Below are 12,386 nucleotides of genomic sequence, written 5' to 3'. Positions count from 1 at the left end.
TAACGTTTACCTAATAACGGTTGGCTTGCTAGAAAGTTTGACGTTATTATCATACAGACGGCGGTGATCAACTGGTCCCTAAAGGTCACACCTATAGGATGTGTTTGAGAAATGTGGTTATAGAAATATAATCATATTGATGCCCAATATGACTAAAAAGTTAGTCAATGTGTTGATGAGATAATTATTTAATGAAAATTAAATAATATTAGTTGAGACGAATTAACTGTCAATTCGTAAATTAAATATAATAAGTTATATTTAATTAAATGTATATAATGTTAGCTTGGACGAATTAATCTGTTAATTCGTAATTAAATATAATCAGCTGTACTTAATATCAACAAGATGAATGTGTCATAGTGGTAATAGTGAGGGTACACAAACCAAGAGGTTGGCCGAAAATTAGGAGAGATTTATCTTTCCTAATTGACTCCAAGTTTCGGTCTGTATAAAAAGAAAGGGAGAGAATTATTTCTACCCTAATGCTTTTTCTTGACCTTGCCTCCTCTCTCTCATCAGAAAAACACAAAAACAACTAAACTTTACAGAAAATTTTAGATCGATTTCTAGCATAATCAAGGGGCATATCTCGTATCGTCTTGGGTGCAACTAATAGGCGAATATAAATTTTGATATTGTTCTTAGGCCAATTTTGCTAGGACCGAAGGTTAATTCTAAATCCTTTATACTTTGTTTATGTATTTTGTTTATGACCATTGATCATCATTGTTAAACTCGTTATAATCCTTCTAGTTTAAGGGAAGTATACAGATTATTTCCCACAGGGGAACTACTAAGGCATGAATAGCCTAGGCAATTGCTATCCCCACACTAAGCTAAAGCACTACACATCAATTAAAATCATTAGTCCCTCCCTCACTTCTCTCAAAAATGATAATTATCTTGATCAAGGCATAAAAATCCAAAAATGACAAAAATGCAATGTTAGAATTAAAATGCGAGTTAGGGAGTTAGAAATATTTACAAATGGTGGTTTAGGGAGGACTCCACCAAACTCTCATCCTTAGTGAGATGTCATGGGGGCATGTCCAAGGTGTTGTTGATGTTGCTCAACACCTTGAAGAAGTAATCAAAAGCTTGTTCATTATCATGATAAAGGTCTTCAATAGACCTTTGCCCTTGTTGTCTGTCTTGATCTATAGCATTACCAATATAGGGATTGAAAATCCCTTCAAACTCATCGTCCCAAAGACCACAAACTTCATCTACTTGATCACTAAAGATCTCTTGAGTTGATGGAGACAACTCTCCCACTTCCTTGTCTTGGCCAATGAGGCCATCCTCTTCATTGCTTGACTTTGGTGAGCTTTTCAAGCTCTCTTTGTTACAATTCACTTGCTCTTTGAATGGAGCATCATTAATTTTCTTCTTCCATTGGAATTCCGACTTCTTCCTATCATCCCTCCGGCTATAATGATCAATGATAAAACATGGTTCATGCAAACGGGGAGCTCTCATGGTTTTGTCAAGATTGAAAGTTATGCTCTCATCTCCCACTTCTAGAGTGAGCTCTCCATGCTTCACATCAATCACCGCACCCGCGGTGTGTAAGAAAGGTCTTCCTAGAATGATCGGAATGTTGGATTCTTCTTCCATGTCAACAATGACAAAGTCCACCGGGATGAAAAATTTCCCAACTCTTACGGGAACATCTTCCCATATCCCTAATGGTGTCTTCGTCGATCTATCGGCCATTTAGAGTGTGATATTGGTGCATTTAAGCTCTCCTATCCCCAACCTTTTACTCACCGAGTACGGCATAACACTCACACTAGCCCCTAGATCACATAAGGCTTTGTTGATCGTGGTGTCGCCAATGGTACACGGTAGTGAGAAGCTTCCCGGATCTTTGAGTTTTGGAGGTGAACTCCCTTGAAGTATTGCGCTACTCACCTTAGTGAAGGCGATAGTCTCAAGTTTCCGGATTGACTTCTTATTTGTGAGGATGTCTTTCATGTATTTTGCATAGGCCGACACGTGATTGATTAATTCCGTGAAAGGAATCAAGACTTCCAAATTCTTCACAATTTCCATAAATTTTCCAAGTTGGTCATCAAATTTGGGCTTGGCTTGACGACTTGGAAAAGGAAGTCTAATCACAATGGGCTCCTTCTCCTTGACCTTGTCTTCATTTTTCTTTGAAATTTCTTCTTTTGATGGTTCTCCATCCTTGGAGTTTTGCACAATTTCTTCTTTGTCACTAGCTTCCACAACTTCATCCTCAACTTGCTTCTTCGGTGCTTCATACCTTGTACCACTCCTCAAGTGAATGGCACTAACTGTTTCATGTCTTGGGGGATTACTTTGAGGTGGTAATTGCCCCTTTTGTCTTTGTGAGCTTGAAGATGCTAGTTGAGTCAATTGGGTTTCCAACATTTTGGTGTGAGCTAGAATGTTGTTGATGGTGATTTCCTTTGCTTGACTATCCTTCTGCATTTGACTGAAAAACTCTTGTTGATTCTTTTGCATTTGGAGGACCGCTTTTTGAACATCAAAACCTTGGTCATTTTGTTGATTGTATGGAGTTTGATTTTGGTAACCTTGGTTTTGGTTGTAAAAGGGTCTTTGATTTTGGTTTCTCATGGGAGGTGGGGTGTATGTTGGTTGAGAGTTTTGAACATTTTGGCTTTTGTATGAGAGATTTGGATGGAATTTGGTGTTTTCATTGTAATAGTTTGAATAAGGGGTACCACTCTTGTATGCTTGGAAAGCATTCACTTGTTCGTTTGTTCCCCTACATTCACTTTGGTCATGTCCCAAAGTTCCACAATTCTCACATATCCCACTTGGGATTGATGAAGATGCCGTCATGGCATTAACATGATGCTTTGGTGATTTTGAGGCTTCTTCAAGTCTAGCCATAGCTTTTTCAAACATCAAATTGATGGTATCAATATGAGCACTAAGTTGAGCACCCAATTGAGTAATGGAGTCCACTTCATGCTTTCCTCCTCTAGTAGCCTTGCGAGGTCTACTATATTGTGAGTTATGGACCGCCATTTCCTTAATTTTGTTCCAAGTTTGATTGTCATCAACTTCGGTGAACATTCCATTTGATCCCATGTTGAGAATATTCCTTGAATCTTCATAAAGACCGTTCCAAAATTGTTGTACCAAGAACCACTCGCTAAGTCCATGATGAGGACATGAGCGACAAATTCCCTTGAATCGCTCCCAAGCTTCATACAAAGATTCTTCATCCCTTTGCTTATAGCCCGTAATTTGAGCTCTTAGCATGTTAGTCTTTTCCGGTGGATAGAACTTTTTGTAGAAAGCGAGAGCCAACTTTTTCCAAGAATCAATTCCGAGAGTAGCCTTATCAAGGCCTTTCAACCATTGTTTTGCGGTGCCGATTAGAGAAAAAGGAAATAAGACCCATCGAATTAGGTCTTGAGTTACACCGGTTTGAGAAATCGCATCACAATAGTCACAAAAAGTCTCCATATGAGAGTGAGGGTCTTAACTAGGCATCCCCCCAAATTGGCTTCTTTCGACTAATTGGATAAATGAGGATTTGGCAATAAAATTTCCGGTTAGATGTTGTGGTGTGGGAGTACCATTGGGTAGGTTCTCCTCGGTGGGTACGGAATGTGATGAAAACTTAGGCATTGTGGGTTGATTTTGTGTTGGATTTTGTGTTGGGTTCTCCTCACCTTCTCTTGCAAAAGGGTTGATGAACTCAATAGTATTTGGTTGACTATCTACAACCTCACTAATACCTCTCAAAGTTCTCCTAGCAAGTCTTCTATTGGTTGTCAAAGTCCTTTCAATTTCGTGATCAAAGGGTAACAAGTCATCTTGTGACCTTCTAGACATGCAAAATATCAAACAACTCAAAAACAATTAGAACAAACCTTGAGGAGTTTTACTTCCCCAAGGCAAAGAAAGACACAACTAATAACAATACAAGAAAAACTAAATCAAGTTAACACCGTCCCCGGAAACGGCGCCATTTTTGGTCGGTGTACCCTAGTGTGGGGTTTAGTTTTCAGTACTTGTCGTTAGGAGCACCTAGACCAAAACACAATTTATAACTTCACAAACAACTCTACAATTAGTAAAGAGGCAAGTAAAGGTCGGATCCCAAGGGATGGGAATTGAGATGAGATTTCTATTGCAACTAGTGGTGTCTTAAGGGTGTCACAATTGGGGTTTGAAGTAGAAGGTCACTAAAGTAAATAGCAATGAAAGTAAACAAGCAAGATGAATTAAAAGGGATGTAAACAATTGATAAAAGGCACTAGGGTGTCATGGGGCCATAGGGGATTCATGGGAATTGATCATACAAACATATTCTCAAGTTATAAGCAAGCAATTATTGTTGTGATGGATCGAGTTGGTTTATATCTTACAATCCTAGAAAAGTTTGGGTCCCGGAGCCGAATCGATTAGATTGTACAACACCTACAAGTCGACTTAATCTTCCCTACTCAACAATATGCATGGTCTAATGAGACTCGAGTTGGTTTATGTCTTACAAGTCTCATTGAAAAGATAGGTGATGGGTAAAAAATGCAAGGATTCGTAGGCTCACATTTCATCAAACATAACATGTGCATAAGTTGAGATCACAACAAGCAAGCAAATAAACTATGAAAGCATATTAATTTAAGCATGAATAATTCCCCATGTTGGTTTTCCCTAATTACCCATTAACTCTAGCTAAGGAAACTACTCACTCATTATCATGTTGAACATGCTAGCAAGGTTGTCAATCATACCAACAAAGTGAAACATGATGAATAAATGAAAGTGATTAACAATAATTAAAAAGGGATTAAGAGAATTATACCTACAAATGATTCCAATAATAAAGCAAAGAATAAAAGAAGTACTTGATGCTTGATTGAGAGTTTGTCAATCTCCCAATAATAACCCAAATAATCTTCAATTACCAAAATAAAGGATGAACAAGAGAGAAAATAAGGAAATAAAACTTGTATTAAAACTTGATTAAATGTTGATTATAAGATTAAAGAGAGATTTGATTGATATTAACTACACTAAAGATTGCTAAGAAGAACATGCTCTTCTAATTAGACTAATGGGGTATTTATAGTGGGGATTAGGTGCATGAATTAGGGTTAACTAAGGGCTTAAATGATGATTAAGTCCCTTGTTGAGGAATCGCCGGTCTCTTTTGGAAGACTCCGGTCTCTAGGGAGACTCCGGTCTCTAGAAAAAGTTGTGCATCCTTCCTTGAAGCTTGAAGAAGACGAAATGGGACTGGTTGGGAATCCGGGCGTCTTTAGCACGGGACGGCGGATTTGGCAGCTTCTGCACGGGCGTCCAGGGGGTAAAGACGGGCGTCTTTGGGTTTTTTTTCCCGGGCGTCTTCTGGAGAAGCCGCTCGGATTGTGGCTTGGTGGACGGGCGGATTCAAGGCAATCCGCACGGATTGTCAAGCAGTCTTGTTCCTTCTTCTTTTCTTCCTTTTTCTTCATAAAATCCTTGAGGATTTCCTCGGAGATGCAAGGATCTTTTCTCATCATTGCCCATCTACTATAGTATGTACAAAGGCCTTCTAATCTTGTCTCTCCTTGATGCTTGGTCATTGAATTCAATCAATTTAGCCTCATTTTGCCATGAAAATGCAAGGTTTGCACTCCTTTCCTACCAAGGGATCAAAACCTCAAAGAATATGCAAAACAAAGGACTAAAGACAATAAATGACCCAAATATGCACTAAAAAGCATGGGAACAAGGCTAATTCGGGGACTAAATATGCTAATTATGGTCACATCACTGAGTGGAAGTGGGAATCCATTTCTATGGATTTTATTGTGGGTTTGCCAAAGAGTCAACAGGGTAACAACATGATATGGGTAATAGTGGATCGACTGACCAAGTCAGCTCACTTTGTGCCAATGAAAGATACATGGACTAAAGCACAATTAGCTATGGCTTATCGGAAGAATGTGCTTAAGTTACATGGAGTCCCTAAGGACATAGTATCTGACAGGGATGCGAGATTTATCTCAAGGTTTTGGAAAGAGTTGCAGGAATCTTTGGGAACAACTTTGAAGATGAGTACAGCATTTCATCCTGCGACAGACGGTCAGACTGAGAGAACGATCAAGACTCTTGAGGATATGTTACGAGCTTGTGTGATGGACTTTGGTGGTAGCTGGGAACAGAGGTTGGATTTGATACAGTTTTCTTACAACAACAGCTATCACACTAGTATTGGCATGGCACCGTTTGAGGCTTTATATGGGAGGAGATGTAGGAGTCCGATTTGTTGGGACGACAAAGTCTTTGAGGCAAAGTGGTTCTAGGACCAGAGATGGTACATGAGATGGTTGAACAGATTAAGATGATCAGGGAACGGATGAGAGCAGCTCAGGATAGGCAAAAGAGTTACGCAGATGTACATCGCCGGGATATAGAGTTTCAGGTTGGGGACAAGGTTCTTCTGAAAGTGTCTCCTATGCGTGGGGTTCTGAGATTTGGGAAGAAAGGCAAGCTGAGTCAGAAGTTCATCGGACCTTATGAGATCTTAGAGCGGGTTGGAGAGGTTGCATATCGTCTGGCTTTACCAGCTGCGTTAGAGAGAGTGCATAATATGTTTCATGTATCTCAGCTGCGGAAGTATGTAAGTGACCCGTCACATGTGTTAGAGGCAGAGAGCTTAGAGCTAGATGAGTCCTTATCATATCTTAAGGTACCTAAGCAGATTCTTGACCGGATGGTTAGGAAGACTAGGAGTGGTGATACAGTTTTGCTTAAGATCCTTTGGTCTAACCACGAGACTGAGGAAGCTACATGGGAGGCAGAGGAGGCCATGAGAGAGCGTTACCCTTTCCTTTTTGATCAGGTATGTATGGTTACGGGGACGTAACCTTGTTTCTTTTAGGGGGTAGGAGATGATCGCGAAGAGTTTTTAAGAGTTTTTATACCCTTTTTATGTTGTGTCGGTATGTTTGTTGTGGTTGAGTCGGGTTGAGTTTGGGTTAGTAACATGTTTTATGTTGAGTTTTGTTTTGGTTGTTAAGTCGGGAGTGTTGTAGTGTGTCTTTGTTTTGTTGTGGTTTGAACTTCGGGGACGAAGTTCTTTTTAAGGAGGGAAGACTGTAATACTACGGATTTATGAGTCTATGGGTACTATATCGAGTAGGCCTTACTCTGTCGAGTAAGGGTGTGTTGCGTCTTAAAAATAGTTTCTGACCTGTTGGGTACTCGATCGAGTAACGTTGATACTCGATCGAGTAAGGGGGCACTCGATCGAGTACCTCAGCTACTCGATCGAGTAGCCGGTTTATGGGGGATGATTTCTCGGGTTTTGTTAATAATGCGATTAAGTATATATTTACTTCCGTCACTTTTCTTTAAACACTTTTAAAACCTAATTACTTTCAAAAAGAGAAATCAAACTACGTTCTTCGTATCAATCGCATTGTTGGCAAATCCCGGCGCTTGGAAGGTCGGATTTTACCTTTCTTTATACTGTTGTGATCCTTGCGTCGAGGGTAAGATCTACGTACCGTTTTTATAGCTTTTCGTTAAAGTTGGTTAAACCCTAATATGGGGATTTGGGGGTTTTGTTGTATTTTGTGATTGGTAGTGATTATATGTTTGTATGTTAGGAGGAGGATTCGTTGAGGAAGCTTTTTGATATCATTTTGTGAGACCGTCGATTGTGTTACTTTCCAGGTAGGGTTTCCCTACTCAGTATTAGTCCCATAATGCATTGTTGGTGTTGTGTGATTGTTGATTGTTATCGTATTCGTATTGAGACGGTTGTTGATTGATTGCTGTATGATGGTTGTGATTGTTTGTCTCTGGTTCTCGAGATGCGTTCTCGGCTGAGTGGAGTCACTTGAGGGAGTGGCTTCACGCCCTAGTTTTGCCCTCCGTGGAACCCGCCACGGGAGGGGATGTGCACATTAATGGGGCAGTGTTATCGCTCGGTATGATGAGCGGGGATTTGGTGGGTACGGTTGCGGTCCCCCCACGCGTGGCTGGTCCGGTGGATGATCGGTGACGGAGATTTATTGGAGTGGGTGTGATTTGTGTGATTTGTTTGAGCTTGTCTTTGTTCTTGATCTTGTTGGTTATATAAATTGTGTGATTAGTATCGACCCGTTCTTCGTTTTAAAATCGTGGTGATCCATTCGGGCATGGTGAGCAGTTATTGAGCAGGTATGAGTCGAGTTACTGGGATAGCTGGGATGTGTCACCGTCTGATGATAGAAGTCTTCCGCTGTAGCTTAGTAGTTTAATAAACATTTCAGTTAGCTGATTAGAAAGTTGGTTTGAGAACTTGTATTCGTATTTTGGATTTGGTTTTGGGATTGTAACCTTTCATTAAAGTATTACTATTTAAATGTTGTTTCGTTATTGTCTGATGATTATCATTGCCTCGGGTAACCGAGATGGTAGCATCCTTATACCTGAGTGGTCCTGGTAAGGCACTTGGATTATGGGGGTGTTACAGGAGGTTCCCAAATGAAAAGTAAGACAAATTGGTGTGTCTTTTGGGGAGGTTCCCATATTTTGTACGTAAACTTATGTTGTTGGGGAACCTCATTGTTACAAAGATGTAGTTATGAAATGGGGAGGGTAGATGAAAAAGTTAATGGAAAATGAGGTGGACGAATGGGGAAATGAGAGATAAAATATGAGGCACCTCACCTTTACGGATGCTCTAATCCCTCTAAAACCTAGTCATTTCATTTCCTTTCTACTCTACCCCTCTCTACCAAACGACACTCCTCTCTCATCGCGAAAACCATTCTTCAAATCCTAGGTTTTGCTGATTTCTTACCAATTGCTTGGTAATTATTCGATTTCTTCTTCATTTGTTCGGTTGTTCCTTATTGTTATCATTATTATCTCAATTATCTAACATCTAGAGCAGTTTTTAGATTGATAATTTTTTGCTCATCAAATTGATAAGTACGTTTAAGTCGTCTATTAATTTTCGATATAAGCCGATTTTTATGAAAAAATCATAGAATTTTGTGAGTATTTTGACTTAATTCACACAATTGTCACAGAAAAATATATTAATGTACACTTTGCTTCTAATGTTTGCTAATCGAGGTTACTAATTGTCAGTGTAAAGTATGGTAAGGATGTAGTAGCATTTCCGTATAACTTATTGGCAATGATATAAATGTAGCAGCATTTGGATTATGAAAATATGTTGTAGATTCTTATAATATTTTGCTGAGTTTGGATATTAAGTTATTTTATATGATTTTGCATTTGATTAGTTTGTTGCATTTGTGTCATATGCTTACACGATCTAGTGTTTATAGCTTTTGAGATCTCACACAAGAAAAATGGTTGATGAAATTAATGTTATTGGGTTGAGAAAGCGTGCTAGGAAGGATTTTGATGCCGAAGTCAAGTTATTTGCAATTATTTTTGGGTTTCTCAAAATAATATTATGCGCATGGCATCACATTAACTATAGAGTGAAAGAAATAGCTTGGTGTGAGCATGAACGCCTATGTCGAGAAAAAAATGCATATGTATAGAAATTGTTTTGACAAGTTGTGTTGCATTTAACAAGTCAAAGGCGGTTTAAAGACAACTAGAAATGTCAGCTAAGGAAATTGTAGCCTATTTTATTCATACACTTGGAACATAATTTCAAAAATAGGACTATTCGTGTTGTGTATACTCGGTCGGGAGAAATTGTGAGTCGTCATTTTCATATGGTGTTAAAGTTGTGATGAAAATAGGACAATATTACATAAAAAAATGGATTCTACGGTTTGTTTTGAAAGAGATGGTAAATGGAAATAGTTTCAAGGGGTTGTCGGAGCACAATATAGGCCTAGATATAGAGACAGGGGCGGTCATATTACAACCAATGTCTTAGCTACATGTGATAGTAGCCTCCGTTTTAGCTATGTTTTGCCGGATTAGGAAGGCTTTGGCATCCAACCAACGTGTACTCAGTGATGCACTTCGCAGACCTTATGGTTTAAAACTTCTAAAAGACAAGTATTACCTTGTGGACTTAGGATATACTAACGCTTCGGGTTTCTTAGCTCCATACAGACGTACCCGTTATCATTTAAATTTGCGGAGAGGAAACATACTAACAAATGCAAATTTTTTTTTTAATTTGCGTCATTCTTCAGCTCGAAATACCATGAAAAAAGCATTTGGTTTATTGAAAAAGCGATGGGTGTTCGAATATGTGTCCTCCGACAATAATGTGATCACAACTGTTGATCATGATGATCACATGTTTAAATCTCATTTTAAAAGGATACGATTAAGAAGTATTTATACTGTCAACTGGTCCACACATATCGGTAATGATTGGCTGACTAGAGTTTGACATTACTGTCGTGCGACGGTGGTGACCAGTTGATCCCCTAGGTCATACCTAAAGGATAATACTCTTAATTGATAAATTAATTAAGCGTATAGCGTTACGAGTTAATTATATTACTTGATAAATTGACGGACGATTTTGGAAGTAAAATTTACGTATTTCATTATAATCTGATTATATGAGATACGGTCTGAGTAATCGAATTGTTTCATTACTCAGATGAAATTATTGTTTAAGGAAACAATTGAAATTGAATGAATTATTATAAATACAATTTATTGTGATTTATAATTGGTAAAATATTTTGGTTCACGTAATTGTGAATTACTAAGTCGATTTTTGTATATGACGTATTTTTATTAATACGTTGATTTTTAATATGTTAAAAATACATAACAATTTTATGTGACATGTGACATGTGACATATTGACAAATTGACAAAGATAAAATGGAATCCATTTTATCTCAATTTGGCCGAAATATTGGGAGCAATTAACATATATATTATGTTGATTAAAGTTAATGGAAAGCATAATGATGTTAACCTAATGCTAGCCATGCACACCTACACTTTCTTGTAAAGAACACATTGTACATGCATTGGCCACACTTCCCCCCACCCTACCCGGTTTTTGACAAAGAGGAACCACGGGTTTTCTCTTATTTTCTCCAATATACACTACATGCAATATCTAGTGTAAAAATAAATTCATTCAAACAACATACAAATATTTTTAGTGAGAAAAAAATATTCCCTTCCTCCTTCTTCCTCCTCTTGACCGAAAATTAGAGAGGACCAAATATTTTTTTGGTCATTTTATTTAAAAGATTAATGTTATTCTAGTATTAATAATATTAATTTTATTAAGGGTATATCTTGGGTATCATTCCTTGGGAGGGATTCTACATTTCAGTCCTTGTTCATCCATTGAGGAAAGCACAAGAACAAAAGAGAAGGAGATCTCTTTTGTGCCCATATAAACCGAAAATAGAATGTAAGATAAAGATTTCGTCCTTAAATTGTTTATAGTTTGCATGCATAAGATCACAAATTAATTTTATGATTAAATTAACTTAGAACATATATGAATATGTTAGTATATAGATCTACTTTTCCTTCAATCGGTATCAAGAGCCTTGGTTGTTTGCATGCAAATCGGTTAAAAGTTTTTCCGAGTTATACGATTAACATATAAAACTTGTTAAATTTGTGTTATTATGATATATCACAAAAATCATTATGCATGTTAAAATTTCTGGTCCTAAAATATTTTTAGGATATTTTGGTTAATTTATGGATTTTTATTGTTCATATTATATAATAATGGCATTAAAAATATGATTTTATGAATAAAATGTCATTTTCGGACTAAAATTAGCTAAACTTCGAATTTTCCAGTGATTTTTGGATATGTTATCACATATATGATTTTGAGATGACCTGTAAATTTTCATAATTTTTGAACTTCTTATGCTCGAAAAATGGATTTTTCATTATTAAAATCGGATTTAGATGAAAAATAGGTTAATATGAGATAAATTTCGAATCTGGTCATAGAAATTTAATATGTTGTCACATGAAAGTTTACAAGATGTATGTAAAATAATAGGCTACATTGAAGTTTTTATGCATGATTTATGATTTTTGAAGAAAAATAGCATAAATAGTGACTTAATTAGTGAAATATTAATAAAACATACTCTATGACTAAGGAAAAATATCACATGTTGCATTTTATTATCTTTTTCAGATCTAAAATTGAAAAGTTGATGAATATAATTTTTCTCATGTTTTTATGATTATTTTGTTAAAATCGATAAACCGCAACATTGTTTTTCCGGATAAATTTCGAAATTTGTAACCTAAGTTTTTGAACATTATGAGTGTCATGGTATTTTTCCAGAATGTTCATGAGTTTAAATTTCAAATTTCAAATTTATTTGAAATTTTGTGATTAATTTGAAGTTTTTTTTTTTTTTTTTTTTTTTTTTTTGGGAAAGAGTAAGTATTATATATTATCAAAATTCGCCCATACAAAAAGTTCAGATACTATTTGTGTACTT

The 12,386-nt window shown here is 37.0% G+C and overlaps 1 non-coding gene across 1 annotated transcript; it reads left to right on the top strand.

Moving 5' to 3' along the window:
- The first annotated feature begins 3,154 nt into the window (after nt 1-3,154).
- LOC141644552 (small nucleolar RNA R71) lies at nt 3,155-3,261 on the top strand. The gene has a single exon (XR_012544165.1). It is a non-coding gene; the product is annotated as a small nucleolar RNA R71 (small nucleolar RNA).
- Nucleotides 3,262-12,386: the final 9,125 nt, after the last annotated feature.

Source organism: Silene latifolia, chromosome 2 (genome assembly GCF_048544455.1).
Source record: "Silene latifolia isolate original U9 population chromosome 2, ASM4854445v1, whole genome shotgun sequence".
Lineage (NCBI taxonomy): Eukaryota > Viridiplantae > Streptophyta > Magnoliopsida > Caryophyllales > Caryophyllaceae > Silene > Silene latifolia.
This window is presented reverse-complemented; position numbering and strand designations above follow the sequence as displayed.